Below are 19600 nucleotides of genomic sequence, written 5' to 3' on the forward strand. Positions count from 1 at the left end.
ATGCAGTGACCACAGCCATAAAAAACTCAAACTGAATGAGAGAAATTTTTAGAAAAGGAAAAAAGAGAAAGAAAAACATGATTATGTGATTATGTCACTGTATAAATGTTTGACAAACCCACATATGGATTAATATGTTGAGTTCTGTTCACCCTGTCTCATCAAAAATAAAATAGAGCTAAAAAGGATGGGTGGGAGTTATTTAGCTCAGAGATTTAGACACCTAAATTTAGGTTTCTACCTGTAGCTGTCAATCTGTGAGGGAGATACTGGAACTCCAACACTAAATCAAAGTTTTTTAATCTGAATTCCACCCACAGAAAGTGGATGAGGACAGAATGGTTTTCATATCAAGAGAAAGAAAACAGTCAGGCATGGGACAGAGAGCTTGAGATCTCCTGGCTAGCTGGGAACAATGAAGGGAGGGGTTGGGTGTCCTTTTTAAGAATAGGAGGAGGTAAAGGTACCCCATGATATCAAGCATCAGACCTCAACCAAAGCCTCATACATTCTCACATAACCTACTATTAAATTGTAAAATTTGTTGTGTAGGTCAAAAGTATAAATGAATTAAGAGTTTCTGGGAGGCTGATGGGGAGCCTGTGTCCTGCCAAGCAGAATTCCAAAGGCATGTTCAACTGTCAAAAGCCACGTCAAGGTGCATGGGAAGGACTCTGAGGCAACTAAACAGGACAATAAAGGCAATTTCTAGGCCAGAACAGAGATTGTGAATGAGAAACTGGGGAGCATCCCAGAAATAACTCTTCTGGTGGTCAGTGGGATGCTATGAAGAGAGAACCACAGCTGGGATCTTTTAGCAAGGGCTTGTAGTGAGAGGACAAGGGGGAATGGATTAAAACTGGAAGAGGGGAGATTGAGGTGAGACATGAGGAGGAAATTCTTGGCTGTGAGGGTGGTGAGAGCCTGGCCCAGGTTGCCCAGGGAAGCTGTGGCTGCCCCATCCCTGGCAGTGTTGAAGGGCAGGTTGGATGGGGCTTGGAGCAGCCTGGGCTGGTGGGAGGTGTCCCTGCCCATGCAGGGGAGTTGGAACTGCGTGATCTTTAAGGTCCCTTCCAACCCAAGCCATTCCATGATTCTGTGACCTCACGAGTACAAATTGTGGTATAGTCCAATGTAGACTTTGGAGAAGGAAGAGACAAAGGGATGGAAAGAAATCCTGAGCAGAAAGTTTAGGAAATGAAGGAGACTGATGATAGCCATAAAAAAATAGCCATTAGCACAGGTCATGTCCAGAACATGGGAACAAGCAGCACTTTTCATAGCTCATGCACCTCAGAGCTGACTGTATGAAGAAAATCCCAGAGGCCACGAGCAGTAGAGCTGTTCCCAGGGCTTGTGGCTGATTCTGCTCCTGCCTTGAGCATGAAATGTAGGTACTAGACTTCACTTGCTAAATCTAGTCTTTACAAGAGCAATGCTCTAGTGGTTTTTGAAGACTTAATCATCTCAGCTTACTTTGCTCTGGCCAAACTCCTGGGGTTTCACTGGCCAGAGGTATTTCAGTCATTGCTGAAATTGCAGGTGGGATCCTGAAAGCCATCAATAATGACCCAAACACAGTCACTTTGGGTGGATTACCTCAAAGAGAAGCTAACAAGATATGCAGGGCTGTGGAGAGTAAAGCTGGAGAACATCTCCAGCCCTCCAGTACTGGTGGGGGGGGAGCTAAATGCTGAATTTGGCACCACTGTAGATCAGTTTAGTTTAGTATAAAGCTGTGTACAGTGATTCCAAACTTTCCTCTTTCAATCCTGCTTTTGTTTTTGTCTTTTCATCATTCATGTTGAGCTTTAGAAAAACACTCCTTTCTGTTTGGAGTGACTCCCCTGCCTGTCCCCAGGGTCTTTCCACCTGGCTCTTCAAGGGTTGCAGGTATTTTCTGTGTGCCTAGGCAGCCAAGAATTTGGCTCTGCAGACCTCAGAGGGCCTCAGAATACTCTGGAAAGCAGGATTGCTCATCTGCAGGGTGCAAACTCTGAGGCTGATGATTTAATTAGATTGGTAGCACTACTTAAAAGCAAAATTGGAATCTGGTGCAGCTGTCTTTAAAATACACTTCAGGATTACATAAGAAGCTGGTAATAACATCAGAAGTGGAAACCTTTCAATGAGGGTAAATTTGATGGCAACTTTTATATCCTGTATTGGACAGCATGCCAAGCTGCAACGTGGTAAAATTTATGAGTACTTTGAGGATATTTTTTAAATAGATATATATATTTTTTTTATTTCAGTGAAACTCAGTGTAAGAATGTGTGATTACTGATGTGGATTGAGGAAGTACCATCCTCTCCCAGAACAACCCAAGGGCCTGAGCCTCATGTCTGTGAGCCTGGTAGAAGAACACTGCAGCCTCCTGCTCCTCCATGAAATTCCTGCTTTATTAAGCACCTCAGCCAAAGACAAGTACATTTCTTCCAGTGCCAGTGTGAGACTTAAGTGGTTTGCACCCTCTTCTGTCCCCAATAGAATCATAGACTGCTTGGGGTTGGAAGGGACCTTACAGATCACCCAGTTCTAACCCCCTGCCATGGGCAGGAGCACCTCCCACCAGCCCAGGTTGCTCCAAGCCCCATCCAACCTGCCCTTCAACACTGCCAGGGATGGGGCAGCCACAGCTTCCCTGGGCAACCTGGGCCAGGGTCTCACCACCCTCACAGCAAAGAATTTCCTCCTCATGTCTCACCTCAATCTCCCCTCTTCCAGTTTTAATCCATTCCCCCTTGTCCTCTCCCTCCCTGCCCTTGTCCCAAGCCCCTCCCCAGCTTTCCTGGAGCCCCTTCAGACACTGGAAGCTGCTCTAAGGTCTCCCTGGAGCCTTCTCTTCTCCAGGCTGAACACCCCAACTCTCCCAGCCTGGCTCCAGAGCAGAGCTGCTCCAGCCCTCTGATGATCTTTGTGGCCCTTCTCCGAACTCATTTCAAGAGCTCAATGCCCTTCCTGTATTGCAGGCTCCAGAACTGGACACAGTATTTTGATCACAATGAGGCTGCCCAGAAACCTGGGACAAAGCATGAGGCTGCCTAATAGAATATTGTCCCCAAAACAGGGCTGATCCTCCCTGGGATCCACCTCAACCCAGCTCTGTACGTAGCCCCAACACAGCTGTACTGTCACAACCATGGGGCTGTCACAGCAGCTTCTTCTGCTGGCACAGCCTCTGAAAGGAAAAGGTTTGTAATTACACACAGAAAAAAGAGAGTTCTGTGAGTAATCTCTCAGCTTTGCTCTGCATATGGATATTCTTCAGTCTCTGGATAGGGATGATCTGCTTTACATGAGCACTTGTCACCAGAGCAGGACTTGGAGCTTACAGCCTGATGCTCTGTTTGAATTCTGTGACCCCAGGACTTGTTCCCAGCATCTCTTGCCTTTTCTGACCTAGAAAATATTTGCTGATTTTTTTTTTTTTTTTTAATATAAATCAAAACTGCTATCCCTGGAAAAATGTAATAAGGTATTTTGGTGCCTGTCAGGGAGTTGCCAATGGAAATTAGGGTCAAAACAGTACCATGGTTTTGGACTTAATTAGATAGGCTGCTTTTTTTGGGGAGAAGTTATTTTAAAGAGTTGGACACTGGGGAGTTTTCTGCCCTAGGAAGAAAACAGCTTTATATTTTGTTTCTCTGTTTCCTAGAAAATGAGTTTTCTCCATGGTTTTGGATCGTTCAACCAAACGTCTCTGTTTTTTCATGATATGTTTCACAACATATTTGTTACATCCAGATGCAGAATGTTGGAATTAATCAAAAGTGAAGTATTTGTGGAGAAAGCCATTTCACGTCCATCTCTGTCATGAGACTGGCTGCTCTGATAGGGATTAAAGGTTGTTACACTAATGACTTAGACTTTTGTCTCATTGCCAGCACAGTTTCCCAATTTAGAACCTTTTCTTCTGATTAATATTTGTATTCCTCCCACAATTCCTCATCTTATAGGAACTCGTACTGGGAATTATTCCAGACCTACATAATGTCTCTGAAATCTTTTTATCCCTCTGTTTGCTGATCAGTGGAAAGGATTTTAATGCCAGGTTAGGTAATCGAGATAAATCCTAACTTCATCTAACTTTATCCCTCGACCATGTCTTGGATATTCTAGCAACATTTTTTGTGGCCCATAAATAAATTCACATAGGATTTTGATTAATCTTTTGGGGTTTTTTTGCTCCTCTTTTTTAGTGAAGCCTCATTACATTAAATGGGAGATCAGGCAGAGTGTATTACAGCTTCCACTGTGCACTGGCTTTTTTAGTGCAAGACTTTTTTTTTGGGGGGGGGTTGAAAACATCAGGAAGTTCCAAAGACAGAAGTTTTGTGCCCAGTTGGGTGTATATAATGTATTTTGAATGGTTTCTGGTACCTGAAACTGCTTTCTAGCCCCACTCAGTTGTTGGAGTTAGCTTGCATAGTGGTGCAAAGTGTTCACTGATTTAATTCACTTCTCACTGGAGCTTTTTAGGAAGAAGAGGGAGCTGAGCATACTTCAAGTAGGTTTCTTGCAGGCACAGGAAGGCAGCAGAGGCTTTGGGAGGGGGAGGGTGCCAGGCAGAGCACTGCCCTGCTGGCTGCTGCTCCCCAGGCTTCTGTGTGCCCACTTGGGACGTTTCATGGCCACAAGCCAGCTGCTTCTCATGCCCAGTCACTGGGACAAGTCCACACCCCAAAACCTACATCCTGGTTGGAAAACTACCTGACCTTGCACGTGGGCAGGAAGCAGGGAGCAGGGCTCGAGCCGTATCTATTTATCCTCTTTCATTTGGCTTTTAACTCCAGCAGAAGGTTTCAAACTAACCCAGAAGTCCAAGTTTTCTTACCAAGAAATTGCCATTCACTCTGAGTGACAGCTCTGTACCTCAGAGGCACCAGGGGAAAGATGGTGGCTCCAGTTCCTTAGGACAACTGGACTCCACGTCACCCCTGAACAGCAGATAGGATAGAAAAACCCCCTCCCTTGCTTTGGCCTGCAGTTGTTCTTTTCTCTGATGCTTCATTGATTTCCCCTTGCTTCCCTTCTCATTTAACAGATTTTTGTAAGTTGGGCATTTACAGATCTGCTGCTATTAACATTCAACATTAGTGGACCCTAGAGCTTCTCTGCCAGCTATGCTGGAGCTTCTGAGCCTGCTGATTTGAAAACCTTCATTGCTGATAGATTCTAACAACTCTCTCGCTTACTAATAGACTGGAAAGTGTTTCATCATTTTCAAGCAATGAAAGCAAATCATCCTTCTTTCCAAATACCAACTAGGAGTCTGTTGGAACACTTCTGCATTTGCTGCATAATCCCTCACAATTCTCCTGTCTGCACTGAGCAGTGACCCTGTACTGTTGCTAGGATTTCTTTTGCAAACACAACTTTCTTGTGCTAAGCTCTGTCAGCCATGGATTTTATTCTGAGGTTTCTTTCTTTCATGCCTCTGTTCATGTAGGTCAGGAGTTTTTCTGGCTATTGATTTACAACTAGTTCTATGCAGCACTAGTGTCTGACATTTCTGTCTTTGTTTTTCTTTGCTGATATTGCTCCCAAACTCTTAACCACATGAGTCAGTTGTTTTAAGATTTCGTGTTGAGTGCTTGACTCAGTCTGATATTTTTCATGTTTTTTAAAGTGTCAGGTAAAATGGCAAAAGGATTAGAAAGAAGATGACTTTTTCCAGTATTTTAAATACATATATCTTTGTAATGTATGATTGATTTATACATATATGTGTGTGTGTATATATATGTGTATATATATGTATATATATATATCTATGTATGATACATAAATAAAAACCCCAATAGCAATGCTGTATCATAGAATTATGGACTGGTTTGGGTTGGAAAGGACCTTAAAGATCACCCAGTTCTAACCCCCTGCCATGGGCAGGGGCACCTCCCACCAGCCCAGGCTGCTCCAAGCCCCATCCAACCTGCCCTTCAACACTGCCAGGGATGGGGCAGCCACAGCTTCCCTGGGCAACCTGGGCCAGGCTCTCACCACCCTCACAGCAAAGAATTCCCTCCTCATGTCTCACCTCAATCTCCCCTCTTCCAGTTTTCATCCATTCCCCCTTGTCCTCTCCCTCCCTGCCCTTGTCCCAAGCCCCTCCCCAGCTTTCCTGGAGCCCCTTCAGGCACTGGAATGTGCTCTGAGGTCTCCCCAGAATATAGTCCACTTCTGACAAGCTAGAGTCATAATATTTAGGCTTGATTAAAGGCTTGAAATTTAGGAAATTAATAAACCTGGGGAAGGATGTGCATTTTTTTTTCTTTTCCTTTGAAATCTGACATGTCTCTCCCTGTGTCAATCTAGGTATGTTCAGCTGGGACTCACCAATGTTCAGCTCTGTATTCCACAGAGACCTTGTCCAACAACAAGCTCCACTTCTGGCTTCAGGCAAGAGCAGGATTTTAGCTGCAGTGCACAGCAGAGGAGCCAGTACGTGCTGGCAGACCCCAGCACTAAGGCAGGGGGGAGGATTTACAAGGTAATTAGATGTAAGGTAGGAAAAGAAACAAAAATAGCTGTACACATGCAGGTGGGGCCAGGGGAAGCCCACAGGATAGAAGTGGAAAGATCTGTGCTCATTGAAGTGTGCTGCCTGTGAAGAATGTGGAATGGAGCCCAGCACCACACAGTGCCTCCTGTGCAGGTCTGGCAGCAAATACATGAAAGCCCCAGCACAGCATGTGTGTTCAGACTGAGTCTGCTGAAGGTCTTGAACAGTATGATGTTGCCATCTCTTATATCAGTAACCTCTTTATTTGCAGAGACCAGGTCACAGAAGGGGATGAGGAGACCAGTGCCTGGGAAAGAGCTCTGTGGAAGGGCTACCTGTGCTCCCTCCACCTGGAGAGGCATCCTGACACCACATCAGCAGGGCTGCAGGTAAGGCAAGGACTGGCTGAGGGGTCACAGGTTATGACATGGTCACTGGATTTCAGGTGGCAGATCTGTCTTCTCTTTCCAAAGCTATTAATGCTCCCCAGACTCTTGGATACCCTGTGCTTCATCACCAGGTGTCACAGACCCTCATTCCTTTATCCAAGCTGTTATCTCTTGTACACACCAGCCTCCTCACACCACTCTGCAGTCCCTGGGTGAAGTGTATGGGCAGGTAAACATGCAGAAATCATGCATGTAGAGATATATGCATGTAGAGGTACATGCATACAGAGATACATGCATGTAGGGGTTCATATATGTAGGGGTACATACATGCAGAGATACCTGCATGCAGCTACTCCTGCATGGGCTGTCAAAGCCCTGACATGGGGCTGTATCCTCTCCCCCTGTTCACTTGGGCTGTAAAGTCTGGTGACCACAGGCTGTTAACTCACAATCCAGAAGATGATCCAGGGAAAGAATATGTGCTTCTCCTGTGCTGTGAGGTTCTTCCACAGCACCCACTGCAGGTCACAGGATGTGAGCAGATGGAGTCTCTGGCCCTTTGATTGGTCTGATTAGGATGGGTTTTGTGTTCTTTGTAGCTTAAAGCCCAGTGGCTTTCTCTTCTCATAACTACACTTAGAGTGCTTTCAGTCTGAAAGGCTTTTCCTTAGTGAACCTTTCTGTTGGTCTCACCCCACTCTGTCTCTTCATTTTCATTATTAGCAGATGGAGCACGAGTCCCAGTTCTTTCCTTCCATCCTTCCTGCCAAGAGATCTCTGGTGCCTCGGCATATTTTGTGGGTACTTAATCTTGCCCTCCTTTTCTTCCAGTGGTTTTGATTAATTTTTATCCATGAGACATAAAATTATGCTGTGAGTGACACTTTCCATTTAAAAAAACATGATGCTGGAAGTTAGCTTTACTAACCTAACTTCATTATTATTGTTGCTGTAATCCTCTTTTAATTGTAAGTACCCAACATTCTGCTGGCTCACGTGGCACCAAATGACACAAGGTTGCTGTGGAGTGCTCCAGTGAGTATCTTCTGGGGAATATTGAAATTCCATGCAAACAACATGAGAACCATTATCTGAAACAGCCTCTTCAGGCAAACCATATGGGGTGAAATATTCTGCACTGCTTCGATAATCCGAGCACAGATACGTTCACTGGGAGCTCTGCAGTGAGCATCAGTCATTGGCTTTGTCTGGGTGGTATTAATGAGCCATTTCAATAGACAGCAGGTTTGGACTGTGTTTGCTGCATATTCATGGTTCTTCTTTCAAGTTGTTTCAAAATGCTTTCTGCTAGATTAACTAGGAAGTCTCAGTTATTCTGTCAAGAAGGCATGAAGATAGAGAATCATAGAGTGGTTTGGCTTGGAAGGGACCTTCAAGATCATCTAGATCCAACCCCCTGCATGGGCAGGGACACCTCCCACCAGCCCAGGCTGCACAAGCCCCATCCAACCTGCCCTTCAACACTGCCAGGGATGGGGCAGCCACAGCTTCCCTGGGCAACCTGGGCCAGGGTCTCACCACCTTCACAGCAAAGAATTTCCTCGTCATGTCTCACCTCAATCTCCCCTCTGCCAGTTTTAATCCCTTCCCCCTTGTCCCATCCCTCCCTGGCCTTGTCCCAAGCCCCTCCCCAGCTTTCCTGGAGCCCCTTCAGGCACTGGCAGGTGCTCTCAGGTCTCCCTGGAGCCTTCTCTTCTCCAGGCTGAACACCCCAACTCTCCCAGCCTGGCTCCAGAGAAGAGCTGCTCCAGCCCTCCCATCATCTCTGTGGCTTCCTCTGGACTCACTCTAATAGCTGGAGCTGCTCCTTTCTGAGCATGTCAAACCTGCTTTTTGCTTTCTGGTTCATCTGTCATACAGGGGTGGTGGCTGTTAGGAAGCAGTGGAGCTTTAAGGACACGTTTTGTGCATGTTTTTATGGTGGAGGAGTGAGAATGTGCAAAACTCAGAGTAGGGAGCACAGAATGGGGAGTTGTACATTTTGACTGGGCTGATGGGTGCTGTGCCCCTGAGCAGCTCTCTGTCATGCTGTTGTGATATAGTCAGGGGAGCCTCCCCACACGTGAACACAGCATTTTTCATGGGGGCAGAAATAGTAAAAAAACCCTTCTACACCAGTTTTTAAAACCAAAATGCCCAGAGAAGCCTCAGGGTAGGGGCACTGAAAGCCAAGCAGAGGGCTCTGGTTAGTACTGAAAGCCACACAGGGGGCACCAAAAGTTACTTGAAATTTAAGAAATGCTTTAAATTAATTCCTTTGCTCTTAATGCCTGGTTCTGGTAGCTACAAGGAGCTTAACCTGGACAGCAGCTTAAAAAAAATACAATGTAAGAAATAGATGAGTAATGTTACTGACAGGTCTTTCTACAGAAAGACACACCACAAATCTTGAACCTAACCACTTCCCAAGCAAGGAAGCTTACATATTTAATCAGAACCACAAGGATAATTAAAAGAGACTGGAGGTTGCCACCACCAGTTTAGATTGGCTGAGGTGCTGGTAGATGTAGAGAGGAGAAAAAGAAGTGGTGGTGTTTTTTTATTTCAGCTCTTTTTTTAATGCTGCATCCATTTTACCATGAGAGTGGAAAGTGAGCACATGATTTATCCAGCAGGATGGAGCAGTTTCTTGTTGAGGGGAGGCAGAGGGTTACTGAGCTCTTGTGAGACCCCACCTGGAGTCCTGTGTCCAGTTCTGGAGCTCCAAACATCAGAAGGACATGGAGCTGTTGGAGTGAGTCCGGAGGAGGCCACAGAGATGATGGGAGGGCTGGAGCAGCTCTGCTCTGGAGCCAGGCTGGGAGAGTTGGGGTGTTCAGCCTGGAGAAGAGAAGGCTCCAGGGAGACCTTAGAGCACCTGCCAGTGCCTGAAGGGGCTCCAGGAAAGCTGGGGAGGGACTTGGGACAAGGGCAGGGAGGGAGAAGACAAGGGGGAATGGATGAAAACTGGAAGAGGGAGATTGAGGTGAGACATGAGGAGGAAATTCTTTGCTGTGAGGGTGGTGAGAGCCTGGCCCAGGTTGCCCAGGGAAGCTGTGGCTGCCCCATCCCTGGCAGTGTTGAAGGGCAGGTTGGATGGGGCTTGTGCAGCCTGGGCTGGTGGGAGGTGTCCCTGCCCATGCAGGGGGTTGAGTCTGTATGATCTTTAAGGTTCCTTCCAACCCAAACCATCCCATGATTCATTCTGGAGCCACATCCCCAAGCCCAGGACCTGGGGGAAGAGCCGGGCTGGCTGGGTGCTGCTGCTGGAACAGCTACACACGAGGGGTGTTTTTCCTTCTTTTTTGGGGAACAATCTCCCGAAGGGAAAGTGTCTGATGAATAGGACACGTGTGTAAGCCTGTGCTGCAAATTCTCAAGTCCTTTTTATTTCTTTCAGTGTGTTGTTAGAAGCAAGTTTTACTGTATTGCCTGTTCCTCCTCTGTAAAAACGAACCGGGAGCGTCGCAGCCTCTCACCTCCAGGGCCCTGCTGGTTGGCCTCTTCTCACATCAATCAGTGCCCTGCCTCAAGTTCCCACTGCCCCTCTGGAGCAGGTACAGCATCAGGTGGTCATGTTGGTCTTTTTCTTTCTCTCTCTGGAACCTGCAATCATTTTAAGCATCCCCCTTTGGATCTGGAGCAGCTTCTCTGTTCCCAGGAGCAGACATCCCTCTTTCTTTTCTTAGGTGTACACTGCTATGAATAAGTGCTGTTTCACCTCTTGCCTGCCCTCCACCAACTGCTTGGGGCCACCATTTTAGACTTCAGCTTGAGCTGCAAAGAGTAAGTGACCCTGTTTTCCAGAGCCCTTGTTGAAAGGAGCAGAAACTGGATTTTGTTTTTATTAACTCCATAAGGAGCTGCCACAGGAGGAAAGGGCCTGTGTTTGCCAGATCTCTGGAGCCCCTGCTGGTGGGGCTGAGCTTCAGAAAGTGCTGAGCAGGTATCAAGCATGCTGGCATCACACTGGGTTAGTTTTCCTTTTAGAAATAAAAAAGATGGTTCAAGCCACAGCTGAGACAAAGTGAACTTTGTTTTATTCAATGCATTGTTTACTTTGTCTCTGGGAACAGATTTCTGGAGCAGACCTTGCCCTGCTCCTCATCCTCAGCTCCTCCCACAGCTCCTGCACCAGAAGAGCTGCTAGAGCTCAAAGGGAGCAGCCAACAGCCATGGCTGTCTTGCTGCAGCAGTTCTTGTCTCCTTGCAGTGGGTAAGTGCTGGAAGGGGCTGTTTCTCTGCCCTCACAGATGGTCTCTTTGCTTTAGTCCATCTCAGCAAGGGCCCAGCAACCACACCTCTGGCTGCTGAAGTCCTTGTTCCAATAGGTTTCATAAACATTGCCATTACATGGAGGGTAGAAGGTGCTTTTTCAGGGGCAGGGGAAGGACAAGGACACCCCAGCTTAGCTGGGAGTTGAACAGTGATTGCTGCAGAGGCTGAGCTGTGTGAGGGCAACAAACCCAAGTGGCTTTTTCATGCCTAAACACTTCAGGTAGGCTGGGGAGCAGGGTTTGGCAGTGTCATCTCGTTCAGCTGGGCCTTGCCCACATCTGCACTGAAGTCTCATCTTGTTACTCTTTAAGAGAAGTCTCTAGGACTTTATTTATAAGGAAGCCTTTAAGAGAAGTCTCTAATAAGATTTATTTTGCTGGGTAATGAGATGAGGCTTAAGTGTGGAGGAGAGTGGGGGGCAGGCCCCACCAGAGGGGATGAGGCAGGGGGTGTGACACCTCACTCCACAGCCCAAGTGAGTTGTGTGAGGGTAAAAATGTCACTCAGGGTTTCTGCCTCCACATAACCCAGTTTCTGCAGCAATCACTGTTCTTAAGAGCCCTGGGTGCTGGTGTGTTAACAGACCAAAGCTCTTTCCCAGTGCTGTTTTTTGGGATGTTTGCAGTTGGTAGAGAGACAGGCTAATTGCAGGATGGCTCATGGGCAGGACACTGCTCTGCTTGGGGAGCTGCCACCAGGGCAGAGCCACCAAGGCTGCATCCCTCTGGGATGCTGCTACAAGCTAATGCAGCTGAGGTCAAGACATGGTTCTTCTTCCTACCCAGGAGGGCTGGTCAGGCTGAATCACAACTTTGCTCTTGGGAAGAGCTGAAATATAAAACTGCAGGAATTTGTGTCTCCTGCTACCTGCATCTCCCAAAGAGGCAGCTGCTGCTTTAGCTGCCTTCTCAAGGACAGGCAGCCAGTTCCTGCTGGGAATGCAAGATCACAGAAGCTTCTTCCCTAGGTAGGGGCACTACAGAGGGGGCTGCTGATCCAGCCTGGCTGTGTGCATGTCCAGGCTGGCTGGCTGGATTTTTGCTGTCACTTGCCCAGTGCAGGATGTGCTACAAAGGAAAGAGCTTTATTGCCCTCATCCTGCCTCTCTTCTTTGGGCACCCAGCCCTTGCTCCAGGCTGCTCTCAGGACTGAAGAAAGAAGTGTGTTTCCTCTGCCCATTGCCCAGACTCTGCTGGGAAAAGGAGAGTTGAGGGGCACCAGCTTCTTCCCAGCAACCCTTTCCCTGCAGGGAAACCAAAATATAAATAACCTGCCTTTGGCTGCTAAGAACCAGGTAAGGCAAAGAAGTGAAAAGCTGTGATGGAGATTTTGGGGACCCTTCCCTTCCTCCCCTGCTCTTGTACATAAACAGGGACTGTCCTGGGCTCTCATCCTGCAAAGAACCTGCCCTGGCTGGGGGAGGCAGCCTGAAAAAGCAGCATAAGGGATCAGGTTTAGAAAGTTCTGTTTGTTTGTTTATCATTTTCTCTGACCTCCAGGGCTGGGCTCTGCAGTGGAAGTGAGATCTGTACCAGGCAGGGATGGTAGGCCCCAGGAGTCACAGCAGAGAGGACCACGTCCATGGGAGATGCCCAGAGCCACCAGCCACCCTGCCCTGACATCTGAGGTGATTTTCCACACAATTTTAACCTGTGTGACTCACGTGGCTGACACCACCTTCCCTTGCTGCAGAACAAAACCCTTCACACCAGAGCAGCCTCCTGTGCTGTCCCTGAGGTGAGTCCTGGTTCCCCTCCCCTGGAGCAGACCCAGCCCTCATCCTGTCCTGCTTCAGAACAACTCACTGGCAAATGGCTTAAGAAGATGTGTCCTTGTGTCCTGTCCCCATGCAGATGGCTCTGAGACCATGGGGTCCTGCCCTTGTCTCCCTGCTGTGTCCTGTGAGCTGATAGTCCTGAGGCTTACAGAACACGTGGAGGGCTCCTGGGGGCACCAGAACACCCAGATTTCCAGGGGCATGGGGCACCAAAAAACAGATTGAAAGCTCTGGGGCACCCTGAAGGCTCTTGAGGGCATGAGAAAAGAAGGTCCAGGGGTACCCAAAGCCACCCTGAGGGGCACTGTTGGAACAGAGGGACGTACAGCAGTGCTGGTGTTTCTTTTGCCTCTCAAGCCAGCCAGGAAACTGCAAAAACAACCCAAGAGGTTGTGGGAGCCAGAGGGATTCAGGGCACTGAAGAAGAGAGGGAGGGATCTGAGGGGCCCTGGTGGCACCAAAAACCATCCCCAGGGATTGGAGACATCTTAAGAGAACAGAAGCTCTGGGGACACCGGTGGGCACCCAAAGCAAATGGATGGGATGTGTAAGAGACCTGATACTTTCTATTTCTTCAGCAGCAGGAGTCCTGTGTCTGTCATTTCACCTCCATGTGCTGGCATCCAGGTTTCAGATGGCTGCCACGGTGCTTAAGCATCCCAGGAGACTTTCCCTCTTGTTCACACTACGGAAGAGAAAGGCTCCTGTTCCCACTTGGATCTTACAATGGCTTGTCAATGAGAAAACATTCCCAAATCCTCTCATTTATCAAATGGCCAATCCTGTTAACAGCTTAAGAAGCATAATTACCTGCAGTCTCTTCTGCTATTCATTTGATGCCTCCACTTCCCTCTCTCTGGCAGCTTCCCAGCAGGCAAGGCAGGAGCTGCAGCCACCAAGTGCTTCAGAAATGCAATTTCCTTTCATCACCTGCATGATGATCACAGGAGTTTTTGCCTCCCTCTGTAGCAGCAAGAAGCAGGTGAGTGGGGAAGGCACAGAGCCAAAACCAGGGCCTAACATGCCATCAGCTGTGGGTAGGTTTTGCAAGCACAGCTCCACTTTAAGTCCATCCATGTGGTGGGAAGATCGTTGATTAGCATCTTGCTTTTGGGACACAAGAAGTCACAGCCAGATTTACTGGTCTGGGAGACACATGTGGGCAGGTGGGCTCTGAGAGAAGAACAAGAGAGGCTGGTGCAGGCTCAAGTGCTGGGAATAGCTGTGAGAACTTGAGCAGCAAGAAATCAGGGCCTGAAACACCAGCAAGCTGGTTGACTCCTTGGAAAGTCAGGATCAGCTGGAGATGGTGTGAGCTGCTGCTTGTTTCATTGCTAAAAAAGGCTGATGCTGGGCTCCCCAGTTCAAGAGAGACAGGGAGCTGGTGGGGAGAGTCCAGTGGAGGGCAACAAAGATGATCAGGGGAGTCACTACCCCTGGAGGTGTTTAAGGAAAGACTGGATGTGGCACTTAGTGTCATGATCTGGCTGATAGGGTGGTGTTAGGTCATAGGCTGGACTTGGTGATCTCAGAGGTCTTTTCCAGCCTCAGTAATTCTGTGATTCAGTGAAAGGTTGAGAAAGCTGGGAGTGTTGTGCCTGGAGAGGAGAAGACTGAGAGGAGACCTTATCAATGTCTATAGATATCTAAAGGGGGTGTCAGGAGGATGGAGCCAGACTCCTTTCAGTAGTGTCTGGTGACAGGACCAGGGGCAATGGGCACAAGCTGGAGCACAAGAAGCTTCATCTGAACATAAGGAAATCTTCTTTACTGGGACACTGGGACAGGCAGCCCAGGGAGGCTGTGGGGTCTCTTTTCTCTGGAGATATTAAAAACCCACCTGGATGCCATCCTGTGTGATGTGCTCTAGGCAATCCTACTTCAGCAGAGGGTTGGACTAGATGATTTCTAGAGCTCCCTTCCAACCTCAGTGATTCTCTCTTCCTTTATAGTGTCTCACGTGGATCAAATCTCAGGGAGGATTTAGAAGAGCAACATTTTCAGCCTGAAGATCTGCTGGCCTCATAAATGCTGGTTACATACAAGACAAGCTTGAGCTGAAGAGACACCCTTAGGATCACCACAGCTTCCCCTGCAGCTTGAGGACTAGAAAATCCCCAAGTCTGTCCTACCAAGCTGCCTTTTGTGCCTTAAAATCTTGTACTAGCCTGACATTATCACTGTACATGTCACTGGCAGGGACACACTTCTGTCTGCACTCTCTGTTTAGACCTGCCTGCAGCTCTGAAGGATTTTTCTTGTGCTTACTCCTCTTTTCAACCATAGCAGCTATTTTGGATCCTCAGTGTTTTGGAGAAATGATAAACATGTCTTCTGACACTTTCATATGTTGTTTTGAAGCAGTTTTTTTATGCTACTTGCCAACATTTTATCCTTACAGTTCTTTGACTTCTGTGTTAAAAAAAAACCACCCTATGAACAAACTGTATACAAATTATAAGGTCTTCTTTTAAAGTCAGACATAATCTTAAGGGATTTGGGGGCTCTTTGATCCTGCAAAGATGCTGAATTCAAGGATAATTTGGTCACTGTTACAGAATAACCCTTTCTTAGTGAATTTTGAACCTCAAATGCCAAATTTAGCTGGAACAACTGCTTTCCCCATTGAAAATGGTTTAATTCTCCAGCTTCATTTACTGAAAGGGACTGAATTTTGCTATGGCTCAACCACCACCCAGAACCAGGCACCCAAAGAGCTTGAGAGCTCTGGGATACCTGCCTGGAGCTGGGTTCTGCTTGGGAGCAGCAAGGAGTTGGATAAGAAACAGAGTCTTGAGGAGGGACTGAAGCAAGCTCACTTCTTCTCTTTAACAAGATGAGTTATAGATTTTAAGAAATTAAGAACTACAAATTAATAAACTGTACCTAAAGAAAGTGAAAACTGCCCCCATGAAAAAAAAAAATAGGACAGCTCTGCCTTTCTACAGGAACTTGCTGTTTCTTTGATGGCACTTATTTCAAATCATGCAAACCCTTCAGAGCAGCTCTAATGCCCAGTGGAGTTCTCCAACCTAAATATCTCCTCATCAGGGGAAGAAACAAAAGATAATGTCATTTGAATGCTGGATGCAGCAACAGAGGCTGCTCTCAAGGCTGATTTTTTCCCTGCTCCAAATGGGACTGATGGCTCCAAACAGCCTCACCAGAACAGACTGAAAAGCAGACGTCTCATTTGTGAGGAAATGGCCAAGATCTCAGCTTTTCCCCTACCCCCCCTTTGTTTCTTCCTGGAAAGAAAACAATAACAACAACAAAACAGTTGCAGAGAGAGGTTGTTATTTCAAAGCATTCCTGATTTGCAAGTGGCATTTCAGCATTTTCATGAGAATAACATGCTACTCTGGTTCAATATTTTGTTCCAGCTCCCTGAACAAACTTAGAAAAGCCCCCAATCTTATTAGAAGTCATTTTGACATAAAAGTGTGCTGCTCTGTGGTGCCCCTGGCTTAGACATCTCCAGCTTCAAGTGGAGCTGCAGGAGCCCTCCCTGATCAAAGGCAAACCCTGCTGCCACCCGTGAGCCTGTCCCCAGCACCCAGCCCAGGAGCAAGGATGGATCCTGAACCTCCCAAGTGCTTCTGCCTTAGGGGCAAGACCAGCTATGAGAAATGGCCATGGGTGTTGGAACCCTCCTGTGAAAAGGTTGAGGGAGTTTAGCAAACAAACCAACCAAAAGAAAAATACTCTGCCTCGGTTCATATCATGCTCAAACAAAACATCAGCCAATCAAACCATTTGTTGTGCTGCCTTTGGAGAGGAAAAATGCTGAAAAAAAGAATTTCAGGGAACAGACACAAGGAAAAAACGGTTCAGGAGAAATTTGTTCAGCCCTCCCTGTGATCCCCTGCCTTGCCATTCCCATCCAAGATGTGCCTTGCCCTCACTTTTGGGGGGCAGCTTATGGCTGAGGGTGGCTCATGGCTGTGTGCAGCTCTGCTGGGGCAACCACAGGACCCATGTGGGGCAGCAAGGGGGATGTGTTGGGTTAATGGTTGGTGGAGGTGGGTTATGGTTGGACTCAATGACCTTAAAGGTCTTTTCCAACCAGAAGGATTCTGTAATTCCACCTGTAGTCCTGATATGGGAGCAAGGAGTCTCGAGCACATTGTTTTGGGAGATGCTGGTTCTCCTCTTCCTCATTTAACCCCCAGATGCCCAGTGCCACCCTGCTGAGGGGAGGAGTGCTGCTTTACCTGGCAGTGCTGGCCCTCTGCTGTGGGAACTGCTCCATGTTCTTCTGGTGGAGCAGAAATGGCCGTGTTGTCCATGCACTGGGGCTGCCAGGTCCTCCTGGTTAGTCCCTTGCTCCTTGTGGATATGTGCCATGCTAGTTTTCCTGGGCTCAAGAACCACAATGTCACCATGGTGGCAGCTCTCCTGGGGTCTCTGGCTTGGGATGCCCAGCATCCTGACTCCCTCACCAGGCTTCATGACCTCATGGCTCTGCCCAGGAAGACATTTGGGTGTTTCTTCTGGTGTGTCTGCCCTTGACAACACCCTGACCCATGGAAGGGGTGTAGGCCTGAGCCTGCAGAAGTCACAGCTGTGGGTGTTCCAGAGCAGGACATGTTGTAGGACATAGAATCAGAGAATGGTTAAGGTTGGAAGGGACCTTAAAAATAATCAAGCCAACCTCCAATAATAATCCAACCACCCTACCATGAGCAGGGACACCTCCCACCAGCCCAGGCTGCTCCAAGCCCCATCCAATCTGACCTTCAACACTTCCAGGGATGAGGCAGCCACAGCTTCCCTGGGCAACCTGGGCCAGGCTCTCACCCCTCTCACAGCAAAGAATTTCTACCCCAAATCTTATCTCAATCTCCCTTTTCCAGTTTTAATCCATCCTCCTCATCCCATCCCTCCCTGCCCTTGTCCCAAGCCCCTCCCCAGCTTTCCTGGAGCCCCTCCAGGCACTGGAAGGTGCTCTAAGGTCTCCCTGGAGCCTTCTCTTCTCCAGGCTGAACACCCCAACTCTCCCAGCCTGGCTCCAGAGCAGAGCTGCTCCAGCCCTCCCATCATCTCTGTGGTCCCCAGATCCTCTCCCACAGCTCCATGTCTTCCCTGTGCAGGCTCACTTGCTGGCTCCCCACAGAGCTCCACGAAGCCACCAACCCACCTTACTGAAGAGGCTCAGAGGAGTGATTTGCATCTCCAGGACTGACATCCCCACGATTTGCATCTCCATCCTTCTCCTGAGCAGCTTTGTCAGCTCCTGGTGCTGCGACTGAGGCACCATCAAGCGCCCAGGGAGGGAACAAGTCAGGGCTTATGTTTGCCACTGATAAATGTATTAGTCTTTAAAGCAGAATTTAAAGTACAAGCCCTTCCCAGGCACCTCAGCACTCCCTTATTTTGCAGACCTTGTAAGGGAATGTGATTTTGCCTTTTAACTGGAGTGTATCTTATGCTAAGCAGCGAGATTAAGCGTCGGGATCTGAAAGAAGTTGCTGAATGGCAGAATTGCCTTCCTAAATAACATTAATAATTTATCCGATCCAGGAGCTTTTTTTTTGGGGAGGGGGGGAAATGAAATACCTGCCTCTGTATAAAGCCCACTGAATAGGAACACGTCTCTGCTTTTATGAGGCTTGGATTAAAGAAGGGAAATGCTAAGGGGCTTATCTTCGCTTCAATTTGCAACCCTTCTGGCTAATGGCAAACTCATTTAAGAAGCTCCTGTGTTGGTGCCAACTCTGCCTTTATTCTCCAGGCTGGAGCTTGGCTGCTTTTCTCCCCACAGTGCTGGGGAGAGCAGAGAGGAAGCAGTTTGTTTTCCTGACCTCAGATTGCCAGACAAAAACCAGCAAGAATCATTTGCTTTGGAGTCCTCCCCGTTGCTCCGCGTGGCGGCTGCAGAGAAGCTGGAGCTTCCAGGTGTGGAAGGGGACTGGGCCGAGCAGGGAGGAGTTGAAAGAGCACCTGGCATCTTTCTTCTGGGATGGCCAGTTGTGAAATGGCAACAGTTCTTCCTCAAAGCCCACGAGGAGCTGTCACTTCTCAGCTCATCTTTTATGCAGGGGGGGGGGGGAAAAATCAATTGCTCCAAAGTTCACCAAAGGTGAAGGCAACATTTGCTTTCCCTTCAGAGCCGAGCGAAACGTTCTCGGAAGGGAGAGGAGCAAAAAATCAGCAGGAAAAAAATCCTCTGAATAAGTGGTACTGGGAAAGGGAAAAGCAATTTGCTCCCAGTTGTTCTGCAGACAAAAGGAGGAGTACCCAAAAAACCAAATCGTGAGCGATTTACTCCGCCTGGAGTGTTCGCGTGAGTTTTGTGCTGGTCCAGTTTTGCTTCACCAACCCCCAAAGACCTTCTCACTGGATCCTCAAGGCACTTAAAGGAAGCACAGGGTTGGTCTGGGTTCTTGTTGGGGTTTTTTTTTTTTTGCATGAATCAGCAGGGACCAAACACAGAAAAAAACCCTCAAGATACCCTAAATCTGAACCGCTCTTGCACACGTATTGACCTGGTCCAAACACCCTACCTGGCCGACTCCACCAGCACAGAAACATTGTCCAAAATGATATTACAAGCTCAGGTGCTTTGTATTCAGAGGGTCAGGCTGTGGCAAAGGCGTGGTGGGTCTTCACAACCTGCTTTAGAAAAGCCTGACCCACGTAGGTAGC

The 19600-nt window shown here is 47.9% G+C and overlaps 1 long non-coding RNA gene across 18 annotated transcripts in view; it reads left to right on the forward strand.

Moving 5' to 3' along the window:
* The window catches only part of LOC127389913 (uncharacterized), a 39743-nt gene extending 24445 nt beyond the window's left edge, over positions 1-15298 (forward strand). For 9 of the 18 annotated variants that reach the window (XR_007890747.1, XR_007890737.1, XR_007890748.1 and 6 more), the window contains 8 exons: positions 6319-6493; positions 6777-6894; positions 7026-7694; positions 10309-10454; positions 10587-11113; positions 11961-12912; positions 13531-13934; positions 14905-15298. This is a non-coding gene — a long non-coding RNA (uncharacterized LOC127389913). Of the gene's footprint in view, positions 1-6318; positions 6494-6776; positions 6895-7025; positions 7695-10297; positions 10455-10586; positions 11114-11960; positions 12913-13530; positions 13935-14904 lie in introns of all 18 variants that reach the window. The other 9 variants (XR_007890741.1, XR_007890739.1, XR_007890746.1 and 6 more) reach the window with 9 other exon arrangements.
* The last annotated feature ends 4302 nt before the right edge of the window (positions 15299-19600 follow it).

This window comes from Apus apus, chromosome 13 (genome assembly GCF_020740795.1).
Source record: "Apus apus isolate bApuApu2 chromosome 13, bApuApu2.pri.cur, whole genome shotgun sequence".
NCBI classification, from domain to species: Eukaryota; Metazoa; Chordata; class Aves; order Apodiformes; family Apodidae; genus Apus; species Apus apus.